This window comes from Lagenorhynchus albirostris, chromosome 13, assembly GCF_949774975.1.
Source record: "Lagenorhynchus albirostris chromosome 13, mLagAlb1.1, whole genome shotgun sequence".
Lineage (NCBI taxonomy): Eukaryota > Metazoa > Chordata > Mammalia > Artiodactyla > Delphinidae > Lagenorhynchus > Lagenorhynchus albirostris.
The window spans coordinates 39,809,612-39,821,942 of NC_083107.1; positions in this window are offsets into that span (position 1 = coordinate 39,809,612).

The window sequence follows — 12,331 nt, forward strand, 5'->3', positions numbered from 1 at the left end:
AGCTGGGACCTCAGCTGGGATGTTGGCTGGAACTACTCCACACCTCTCCTCCCTGTTGTTTCTCTACTTCCCCATGACACAGGGACTAGATTTCTTGAACAAGCTAGTGTCACAAGAGGTCCAGGCAGAAGTCACATCAATATTTACAACTTAGCCTCAGTATCACATACCATCATTTCTGCCACAGCTTAACCACTTAAGGGAGATGAACATAGACCCCTGCCCTCACCTCTCTGTGGTAGAAATGTCAATAAGGCATTGTAAGGAGAATAGATGAGAAAGGAAATCTTACTGTGGCCATATTGGAAAAAAACGACCTGCCACAATTCTATAGATCAATTTAGGAAAAACTAACATCTTCAACACTATTGAATTTTCCTATCCATTAACATGGTAAAACTCTCTTTATTTAGATTTTCTTATTGTATTTAAATAAACTTTTATTTTTCCACAAATATCATATACATATTTTGTTAGAATTTTCACTAGGCACCTTATTTACCTTTTATGTCATTGTAAAGGTTATCTTTTTTAGAATATATTTTCTAGCATTAGTTATTGGTATGTAGTAGTATTGCTCATTTTTATATGCTAATTTTGTATTTAACAAAACTGCTATACTATCTAATTAGTTATAAAAAATTACATTTATATTCTATTGAATTTTCTACATAGACAATCTTGTCATCTCTGACTAATGATGATAGGATTTTTTTTGATGATAGGATTTTTTTCCAATTCATTTTAACACAAACTTATACAGTACTTACCACATTCCAAGCACTGTTTTAAGCACTTTTAAATAATAACTAATTTAACTTTCCTCCATCAAGGTAGGTATTATTATCTCCATTGTATAGACTAAAAACTGAAGCATATAGAGGATAAAATACTTAGCTAATAAGTTTAGTTATTGAGCTTATTCATTACTTAGTTCACAAGCAATACAGAAATGATTTAAACCTAGGCAGTCTGATCCAAATCTATACTCTTAAACATTAAATCATATGGCCTCTATATATATTTTCTTCCTTTTTCTTCCTTTACTGTACTAGTTGAAGTTTGTAATATAATGTCAAACAGAATTGGAGATAGCAGGCACCCTTTTGTTTTTTATGATCTTAAAGCCAATGTTTTCATTATTTTATAGATAAGTACTATGTTTTGTAGATTACTGTTCATCAGATTAATGTAATTCCTTTCTATTTTTACTTTGCTAAGTTCTCTTCCTTCCTTCTCTTTTCTTTCATCATTTTTTAAAAAATAACAACTATCAATGTATGCTTAATTTATTGAAGGATTTTGCTAAATCCATTAGGAGAATCATGCTATTTTTGCCCATTCATCTCTTAGTTTGGTAAATTACATTATGTGATATTTCTAATGTTTAATCAATCTTCACTCTGGAAAGAATTTCATATTATTACACATTGCTAGATGTCAGTGTTCTAATATTTTGTTTAGGAATTTTGAATTTTAGTTTAAAATGAAATTGACAATTTTTTGTCTCATACCTCATATCACGTTTAAGGTTGACTGAAAAAGAACTGAAATGTATTGATATTTTTCAAGTTGTCTTTTTATAAATTCCATTTGAATTTCCTACTGATAATAGAGGTAGTTGGTATGATAGCAATTTTTAATAAACATTTATGTTTTGATACTTCCTTTATGGCAAAATGTGTTGAATTTTTACAAGTATTCTGTGTACTTGAAAATAATAGATATCATTGCGCAAAACTTACTGAAATAGTAGATTCAGACAATGGTTATCATGGATAAAACCATTAGGAGAAAGGTTGAAGGAGAATGAAGCCTGGAGGAATCAGGCAATCACCAAATGAATCAGCTGATTTTTGCATTACTAAAGGAAGGACAAACAGAATTGGTGCTATCTCATTGTAATGCAAGAATGTTAAGTAATTCCACCCTTCCCAGTCCCAAATTGAGACAAAATCTATTCAAGCCTTTAGAGTTAAATTCCATTTATAGAGACTAAAGAAGAATGAGGAACAAGTTAATTAACACCACAGTGAAGCAATCAGATAAATCCAGAATGTGAGATCCTTTTTAGAAATGACCCAGTTTCTTTAATCAGTCAATGGCCTAAAGAAAAACAGAGGCAGGGGGTTGGGGTGGTGGTGGAGGGGGGGTACTTCCCTGGTGGTACAGTGGTTAAGAATCTGCCTGCCAATGCAGGGAACGTGGGTATGAGCCCTGGTCCGGGAAGATCCCACATGCCGCAGAGGAACTGAGCCCATGCGTCACAACTACTGAGCCTGCACTCTAGAGCCCGCAATACTGAGCCCATGTGCCACAACTACTGAAGCCCGTGCTCTGCAACAAGAGAAGCCACTGCAATGAGAAGCACGCACACTGCAACAAAGAGTAGCCCCCGCTCACCACACCTAGAGAGAAAGCCCATGCACAGCAACGAAGACCCAGCACAGCCAAAAATTTGAAAAATAAATAATTACTTAAAAAAAAAAAAAAGAAAAACAAGGGGTAATAAAGGAGGACAGCTTCTTTGACCTTATTTCCAATAAACCAAGTGCAAGACACATTCTTAGACAATCAGGATAATTTTAATATAGTGTGGACTGGATTTTGGATGATATCAATAAGTTATTGATAATTTTATCAGAAATATTTATGTTATGGTTATGTATAAACAAGTTCATGTTTTTTAGAAATTCTTGCAGAATTATGAAGAGATGGTATAATAACAGTCAAAATTTGCTTTAAGTTTTGAGGGAACAAAAGAAAAGAATATGAAACATGTTCTATATATGTTCATTAGATCAAGCTTGTATAAATTTTTTCAAATAAATATCCTGATTTATTTTTCTCAATTAATTATAGGTATAGTTAAATATTCTCTTATACTTGTATTTGTCTTAATTTTTTATATATTTTTGAGGATAAAATCTTGCTTTATATATTTTAGGTGCATAATATTTAAAAATTTTTTATTTTCCATTGTACTGAGTCATTCATCATTACTTAGTTATTTCCTTTGATCTAAGTAATCCTTTTTAGCTCAGTGTCTACACTGTCTGATATTAATCAACTGCACTAGATTTTTTTTCTTTTCTTTTTTTTGGGGGGGAGTATAGTATTAGTGGTATACCTTTTGCATTCTTATACATTCAACCTATTTGCATTTTAATGTACTATATATGTCTATTTGTCTTTCATTGTGTCATTTACTCCATTTAGATTTATTATAATTGTTGATGGATTCAGGCTTATTTCTACCTTATTTTGAAGTACAGATTGGTCACACCTTTTCTATATGTTTCTGCTGCCTTTCTTTTCTTCTTTTGAATGAACAGAATATGGTCTCTGATTATATATTTTTTCTTTTTACTTAACACTCTATTTCTTTTAGTGATTACTTTAGGAATCTTAACATGCATACTAATTTATCAAATTCTAAAGCTAATCATTTTCTTTACTCTCCTTCTGAACAAATGTTAGAAGACTATAACTTTGATAACTCCTTCCCTTTTCACACATTATTGCTTTACGGATTTTTATGTAATCTTATTTTTTTCTTTTAGAAACACAAAAGTTTAAGTATTGTTTTATATAGTCAATGTTTGTTTAGACTTCCCAACTTATTAGTTACTTTTTTTGATCCTTATTCTTCCTTGCATCTCAGACCTTTCACATGGAACTGCTCTTATTTTACGCTTACTCTTGAAAAATACTTGTTGAATATAGAATTCTAGGTTCACAGTTATTTTCTTTTAAGGCATTGAAGGTATTCTATTGTCTCTGGCTTCCACTGCTACTGATAAGAAGTCAACTATTAATTTAATCATCATATTTATTTAGACAATTTATTTTTCTGTCTGATTTTGAGATCATCTCTTTGTCTTTGGTGATATCCAGCTTTAGCATTATATATTTAAATGTGGATTTTTAAATTTATCCTACTTGGGATAACTCAATCATGTGTTCTCCCTTTTTGTTTTTGCTGTACTACATTCCAGATAATTTCTTCAGATATATTTTCCAGATTATTAACTCTCTTTTTATCTGTGTCTAATTTGATTTTAAAAGTAAGTACTGAGTTTTAAATTTCAATTATTATATTTTTCCTTCATTGATCTCTTTGGTTAATTTTATACTTGCTTGGTCATTGTTCTAAATAAACTCCCCTCTCCTACTCATTTTTATCCTCTATATTAATTTATTAAATATACTAAACCTAGTCTTTTTTGATATTTCCAATATAGGAAGATTTCGGGTAACATTCATTCTGCTCATGTTTCCTGTTGCTTTTTGTGTTTTGTAATTTTTGAAATTGAGTTCATATTCTTTGAAACTTTACTCACACCAATTTGTTGTGGCTTGGATGGAAATAGGCTCCTTTAGATAGAATCTGCATTTACTCTGGCTAGGTGCCTGGGGACACTAGTAATTCAGCATCACTTTAATTGATGCATGGCCTGAATTTTATTTGAACATATCCAGGCACTGTGGATTCCGTCTGCAAACCCAGCCAGTAAAGATTGGCTTGTGGTATGAATTCCCAAAGAAGAGGTCTTTCCTTTAGTCAAGGTTCAAGATGAGCAGTTTATCTTGCTGATCCCTTGGGAAAAGGTAATATTTCTACTTACTGAGAGTGTGGCTCTTTAGGGTCCCAGCTTTATGGAGAGGGTCACCTTTAGATGCCATATTCTTCACTTGTGAGCACTGCAACCTTTGAGAATGTCAAAAGGAAACAAGTTTAACTGGGTTTGATCATTGCCCTGAGGACAAAAATTATACTAACTGTTTTACTTGCCCCTTGGGTTCTTACTTTCACTTCGTTTTTGACCTCTGAGAACTAATTTTCTTCCCATGCTACTGATATAACTAAAATATGTATTTTTATATTCAAATCAATACTTTTAGTTGTTTATGTGGGAGGATTCATCTCTGTTAAACTACTGGAAGAAACAGTTTCAAGAACTCCACACCACCTTTGTCTGAGTGAATTACTTAAATGACTGGAAGAACTATCTTAAAACTAGAGAATCATGTGCCTGGGTTTGCGCTAACCACATTACTCACAACTGGCAAGATGCAATGCAGCTACAAGTGGCTCCAATGGTCACAGTAAGTAAGTGTAAATACCATAACATTCTCAGAAGGCTCACATGATACCACATTAACCTAAGAGAAGACACTGAAATTCATTAGGTAGTTCCTTAGAACTTAGAATCTTAATTTAGATGGCAATAGTGGTGACTACAATAATAAAGTCGTTTGGCTGAGTCAGTGAAGGAAACTGGAGATTTGGGTTTGGAGTTAAAAGTAGTGAATATGGTTCTGGATTGTCTGCCCACAGGTGTGTCTTCTAAACTCACCTCTGCCATTAATGGTTTCTGTGAAGCTAGGCAAGTCGCCTCTCTTCTCTGGGCTTTATTTTACTTATCTGTAATGTAAAGATGCTGAAGGCATGTGAGACAAAATCTGTGGTCTCTCAACCCTCAATTACCACTTTATATCTCCTCTAGGGTCACCATATTTCTTCTGGTAATATGCCCACTACTCCTAATGTTCGAAGGGTTTTTACTTAGTGATTCTAAAATGTTTCAAAAGATAATGAAATTAAGAATCAGCTGACTCAGATTTTACTGGAATAAAGGAAAAAAGAAACCCAGATTACCCTACACAAGAGTTATTTATGAATACTAGGTAGCCAAAAGAGATTTAAATGTAAGATATATCATAAATCATATTTTTTATGGTGAATTGTTTTCCTTTGCTCAAATTCCAGGTAATTTTCTTTTCTTTTTTTTTTTTTGCAGTACATGGGCCTCTCACTGCTGTGGCCTCTCCCGTTGCGGAGCACAGGCTCCGACGCGCAGGCTCAGTGGCCATGATTCACGGGCCCAGCCGCTCCGCGGCATGTGGGATCTTCCCGGACCGGGGCACGAACCCGTGTCCCCTGCATCGTCAGGCGGACTCTCAACCACTGTGCCACTAGGGAAGCCCCCAAGTAATTTTCTTATTGTTGTTGTTCTAGTATATTCTGTTAGCCCATTGGCTATGTTGTGAAGCTAATGAAGCTCAGGGTTTAGGGTCCCTGATTTGTATGTGACTCTTCCAAAGATCTTTTTCCTCTCATTTTAAATAACATTAATTAAACTAAATTACATTAAATAACATTCCTCTCAATTAAATAACATCAACTTTTGTACTTAATTTTTTATTTGTAATTTTATATATTTTTCAAAAGTGGGTCACCCAAATTGTATAAATTTCAGGGCCCACAAAACCTGAATCTGCCCATTTTATCCCCTTGGTTGATAAAAGAATACATATTTCCTCCTCAATTTCTTTGACTTATCACTTCCCCTAACTTTCATTAAAGAAAGAAAGAAACAGACAAACAAAGGGATTTTGATTCAGGTGTATTTATAGAGGAACATGTTTCAATATGGCTCTGACCTGTTAAAACCAGAGAATAATTTTATCATTATGCAAAAACTCTTTTATGATTCATTTCCCTCCAAAGCTCAAACTTTCTCTCTTTTTGTAAGCCTATGTCCTTAGAAGAAATAACTGGTCCCTATAGTGGCTGTAACATTATAAGATGTGATAGTTCTATTGAAGAAAAATACATGTAATATTTTAATTCATTTTCCAATTTCGACTGAACATTCCTACCACCATCACTAGTATCTTATAATTTCAAAAGCATTTATGTACAGCTGAATTTGGAAAGGGATGATTTATTCAATTGCTTCATGTAGTTTGGAAACTATGATAACTTCAAACTATGTTAACTTCAAAATAGAATAGACTCTGTTTGTATTGTTTTTACATTAAAATTATACTCTCTCACACAAACATATATATATATATATATATATATATATATACACACACACAGATACACTATGTACTATGGCTGGCCATTTCTAGGAATTTGGGTATTTTTGTCAAAGAAAAGAAGCCTATTTTAAGATTTTATTTTACATATTTTATTTTTATTTTGAGGGGAATCCAAATATCTACACCATGAACTTAGATTCCTATAGCTGCCAGAACTGACAGAGAATTAGCAAGGCAGAGCCAAGTTCATGCAAGACTGTCTACGGCACTCTTATAGCTAAAGACAAACCAAAATATTGACTAGTTCTTCTCAAAACAGCATGTATAAGTTGTGGCTGAAATAAGCCTGATGTAAGAAAGAATACAGATGGCAGTATAATCATAGGCTGGGTCTACACAGTGCCAAACAACCCATTCAAAAGTGAAAAACTCAGTCGATCACTTGGTAGTTTTGTCTACATGCCACCAAGCAACAGGCTTGACTGACTTCTTCCCAAAATTAACTGAGCTTCCGACTAGACTGAAGCAGATGTTTTATCACTATGTATAGTCAGTATTAGTTATCAAATCTATAATTCAAGTAAGTTTCTTGATGAATGATGAATTTCTTTCCTACATCAAAACAACGTGAAAGTAGTAAACAAAGATCATCTGCAGTTTTTAATAATTTTACAGCCTAGATTATGCATGTGCTCTGCACAGTTTAGAGTATGACTGACAAATAGGGTCTCTTCACTTACATGCCTATCTTTAATATTTCATTAATTTACTTGGCATCACTGCAACTCAAATACCCATCGAATGGTACCTAAAATTCACTTTCTTCCTTTACTCAACAATTTCCCTGGTATATACAACGTATTTGCCATGAATATATCAAAGGACTACCTCCATTTACAATGACTGCTTTTGACATCTTTTTCTAGTTCTTAAAAAGAATGCCTCCTTCACTAAAAAGTAGATCACAAAATCCTTCAAGTATTTCATGGTTTAAAAATAAAAACAATGAAAAAAAGCCATTTTCAAAATGAATTCTGTGTGAGCAGAGATCTCACGCCTTTGGTCTCTGTTGTGCCTCCCCGCATCTAGAACAGATTGGGCTTTGATATCTATTTATTAAATGAATGATTAGATGAATTGGAGCACACCATGGTGGTAGCCATTGACAACCTGTGGCCTGGTAAGAAGGAAGTGGGGGAATAAGGGCTTTAACTCATTCCCCTCCTGTCCTACAAATGTACTGCCCGTGCAGCTGTTGCCGAAACCCCATTGCAAACAAGAATTTGAGGGAGTCTGTCGAGAACAGAGCTGGGTGGAGAAGAATAGGCTGTGGATCTAGAGTGAGGCAAAAATATAATATTCACTATCTGCACACTACTGTCCTAGTGTGGAATTACTGAGGATAAAGAGTTTGGCATACATTATAATTCTTACAATTTTCACACATAACACACATGAAAATTATATATGTGTGTATATACGGCTGTATGTATAGGTCAGCAGATAGATCGATGGATAGATCGATGGATAGATGATAGATGAAAATGCTCAACACCTGAAGTCAAGATAATTGATTCCTTCCCACATCCCTTGAAGATGTTGTGTCAAATAAACTTTAAGTTTCTTTCCAACTATATTATTCATCGACATGGGCTAATGTGAATGCCCTGAGAGACCATTTACTTTTAAAAAATGAAAACTTTTATTTAATTAAAAATGTAAAACATGGGCTTCCCTGGTGGCGCAGTGGTTGAGAGTCCGCCTGCCGATGCAGGGGACACGGGTTCGTGCCCTGGTCCGGGAGGATCCTGCATGCCGCGGAGCAGCTGGGCCCGTGAGCCACAGCCGCTGAGCCTGTGCGTCCGGAGCCTGTGCTCCGCAACGGGAGAGGCCACAGCAGTGAGAGGCCCGCGTACTGCAAAAAAAAAAAAAAATGTAAAACATATTTTAGAGAAGTTGGAAAATACAGAAAAGGGTAAATGAGAAGTGCACAAGTGCATAAACAATGCTTCCAGGAATTATTCTCTCCTCAGCCTCCACAAGGCACTTGTCAGGAAATAGGATGGTTTTCTGGGTCCATCTCTAATCCCTTCCTTTTTTTCTGACTCTGTCCATCTTCTATCCACTATTTTTTATATACTGTCGGTTCTCTTCTTTTCAAGCACAAAGAACAGGCAGAAGAATGAATGGGGAAAAAGCAAAGGACTCCACTCTGGGAAAGCATCTCTGGAAATGTTTACTGCATCAGTATTAATATCTTCCACAGAAAAGAGGACTTGCCTGCCTTCTGAGACCACAGAAGCAACTGCCTTTATTCCAAGTTACCTGTGACATGCCCTAGGGTACAATCTCTACGTGCTTAATGCACAGGTCCTTTGCAGTGTTAACAGTGGGCTGATGGGGAAATTGTACTTTTATCTTTATAAATTTCTATATTTCATTATGTTTTCAGCTAAGCAATGGATGGAGTCTGACTTAGCCCAAGGACCTCTTTCCTGTTTGTGGGGATTTTTTTTTTTACCTTCACTTTAATACCAGGAAGAGAAAAACTTTCTAAACTTACTCAAAGGATATGGAAAATATTTCGTCAAAGCTCTGAATTTCCTGAGCCTGACTTTTAAATAAAACCCACCCAAACAGAAGGAATTGAAAGATTTAGGGGAAAAAATCATAAAGCACTTATTTTCAGGTTGGCTAAGAAATTCTGTTTGTTTAAACAGAAGCAAACTTCCCATAGCCATTCCCTACCACCCAAACCCATAGCCCTTTCTTTCTGGAAGCATGCATGTTTGCCCTGACCACTAAGGAAGATAGATGCAAATACTTTTTCTGTAAGAGGTAGGTCCTTCTTTTGTACACTATGTTAATAATATACACAAGTCAGGGCTACCAATACAGAGAACACTCTTAGGACTTTCCTGAAATCGTTCACCTGAATATCATGTTAAAACAAAAATAATGTAGGTCTAGCAGAAGAAAACATTAGGTTCTATTACCATTATCTTATTTATCTGTTTATTCAAACTCACCTCACTGAAAAAATTTTTTAAGTATTTAAAGCAGTGATTCTGCAATATATCTTCTTTGCTCAATGTGATAAGAACCAAACAGAGCTGCTTTAAAATCAAATGGCGGCAATTCTTTCTTTTATTTTTCCCAGGACATTTAGGCCTCCAGAGTAAACTGTTAATAGATGTAGAATGTTTCTATTGATTAATTCAGTGTACCAGCTATGATATGATTCACAGAAGGCAAAAGAAATGCCAATGCTTTCATGACACAAAGACACATTATCGAGAATACTGTCTTTGGCTCTCTCACAACTGGTAGGCAATTTTTACAGAAAAAAAAAGAGAAGCCTTTACACCCGAAGTGGTGCTAATGCATAACTTAGGAGAGCTGTAATTGACATATTCATAACTCTTTTTCCTGTTAATGTTAGGTTAGATATTATTTAGTAATCCTTTACTATTTCAGAAACTGGGTGAAGATTTGTTTCAACTAAAGAATGAACTGAGGTACAAATGATTTTACGTTGGGACAAGAAAATCTCTTAGGTTGGATAAGGTATCACGAATATTTTGGCTACGTTGATACACAAAAACAAATGGTAAACTGAAGTAATTAGCCTTAAAAGTCAGGAAAATAAAAAGCAAGAGGTTTTAACATCCATTACAGGAATCTTAATGGTTTGTTTGATTTTGCTGGTATACTTGTTTTGTATTTTATTGGACTCTTTGATTTGGAAAATTGCCTTGATTCACCATTTTACAAGCCTAGACAGATAATTAGTTAATAAGCTTATATTAAGCACCTACTCTGTGTCAGGTTTGGAATTATATGAGTAAGGATCCTATTTAACCTCAAGATCTGCAAAGGTGCCAAACAACTAAATTTTAACAGGAAGATAGCAAGTATTTCTAAAAAGACTTGACAGTCATAGCACTTTCTGAAATGTTGAAAATGAAACTCTTATCTCATGGCACAATCAGCCTTGTTCCAAACCCAAAGTGCATTGAAAAGTGTGGGTTGAGTGGGTCAGGTTTTTATCCACCTGGAAACTTTGTGAACCATCTCAAAACAGTGAGCATGTTCCTTGATAACTGCTTTGTCCTTCTGTGTCTACAAACCTCTGATGTGGACTCCGTGACAAAAGCCTTCTCACAGTCTCCTTCCTGGGTAGCTAGAATCTGGCGAAGGGGACCACAAGAGACTTTCTCATCTTCTGAGAGCTTGGGGACCATGTTGGCTTCTTCCAAATTCTTATTTTTTTTTTTCTCAGCATCAGAGAGGAGTGAGTATCCTAGGAATAAACCCAGCAGATACAGTAGTAGAGCATGCATGACTGGGTGAGGAGAGATGCACACTTGGTCCAGGATATTATTCAACTGGCTTTTCTCCGTGTAAGAGAAATTCTGTGTGACAAGCAATAAAGGAATACCAATCTCTGGTCGCTAACAATAAAAACAGTATCACATAGACAGAAGTAGCCTTTAAACCTCACGGTTTCTCTATATTTTCCTCAATTGTCACTTCTTTGGACACCATCTGTATCAAAGTATAATAAGAGAGCAATTCCAGGAGACTATCAGTTTAAAAGGAAAAAAAAGTAAAAGAAAAGAAAAAAAACCACAGGCCTGGAGAGGGGGCACCGCTCGGCATCAGGTCACTGAGTGTATTCATTATTTGTTCCCATTACCATGTTATGTCTTAATTACTCTGGTTTGGCTTCCCACCCAGGGTCACTATGTCACAGCTGGTTTTCTGCCCATCTCTAATTAATAAAGGCTCATTTAGTATCCAAGTTTTTGAAATAAACCTCTGCTGAAGGATACAGCAGAAATAAAGAAACAAAAAGCAAACCAGAAATGATCAGAGTTGCTCTGACAGTAACCTTGTAACATAAAGAGGCCTTTGGTTCAGGCCTTCTCTGGGTTACTTTTTAACCTGGAAAAGAGGTCCATTTGATTTGATTTGAAATTTCTGGCATAATTTGTCAGTGGTCAGATTTCGCCCACAGGAAGAAAAGTGAGCAAGGTTGCTAAACGCTCTACATCATTTGGGACTTTTTAAAAATGGTTATTCATTCATGCTTCTAGCATTTAAATTAATATTATTTTGCAAAACACAAAGGAAAACTTAACGCTTTCAAATGGCAATATAAAAAAATAACAGGCATTCATCAAATGATCTTATTTTGTTTCTGTGTCATTGCTTCTTTGAGTATTTTGACACAATAAATAAAGACAAATTATGTAAGAGCCTTTTCTAATTTGTTAACTATAATTCCAGCCAATAAAATTTTACAAATTTAAAATACTCATTTCAAAAATCTCAGTACAATTATGTGTAAGCCTCTGTCTCTGTGTCTCAGTCTGTCTCTCAGGCTCACATATGCACACATGCTACCAATTCTATTTATTAGAATCCACACAGCTCTGGAACAGATAGCTCATCTGCATTTTATCAGGTGTCTCTATAATTAAAGCTTATTGTA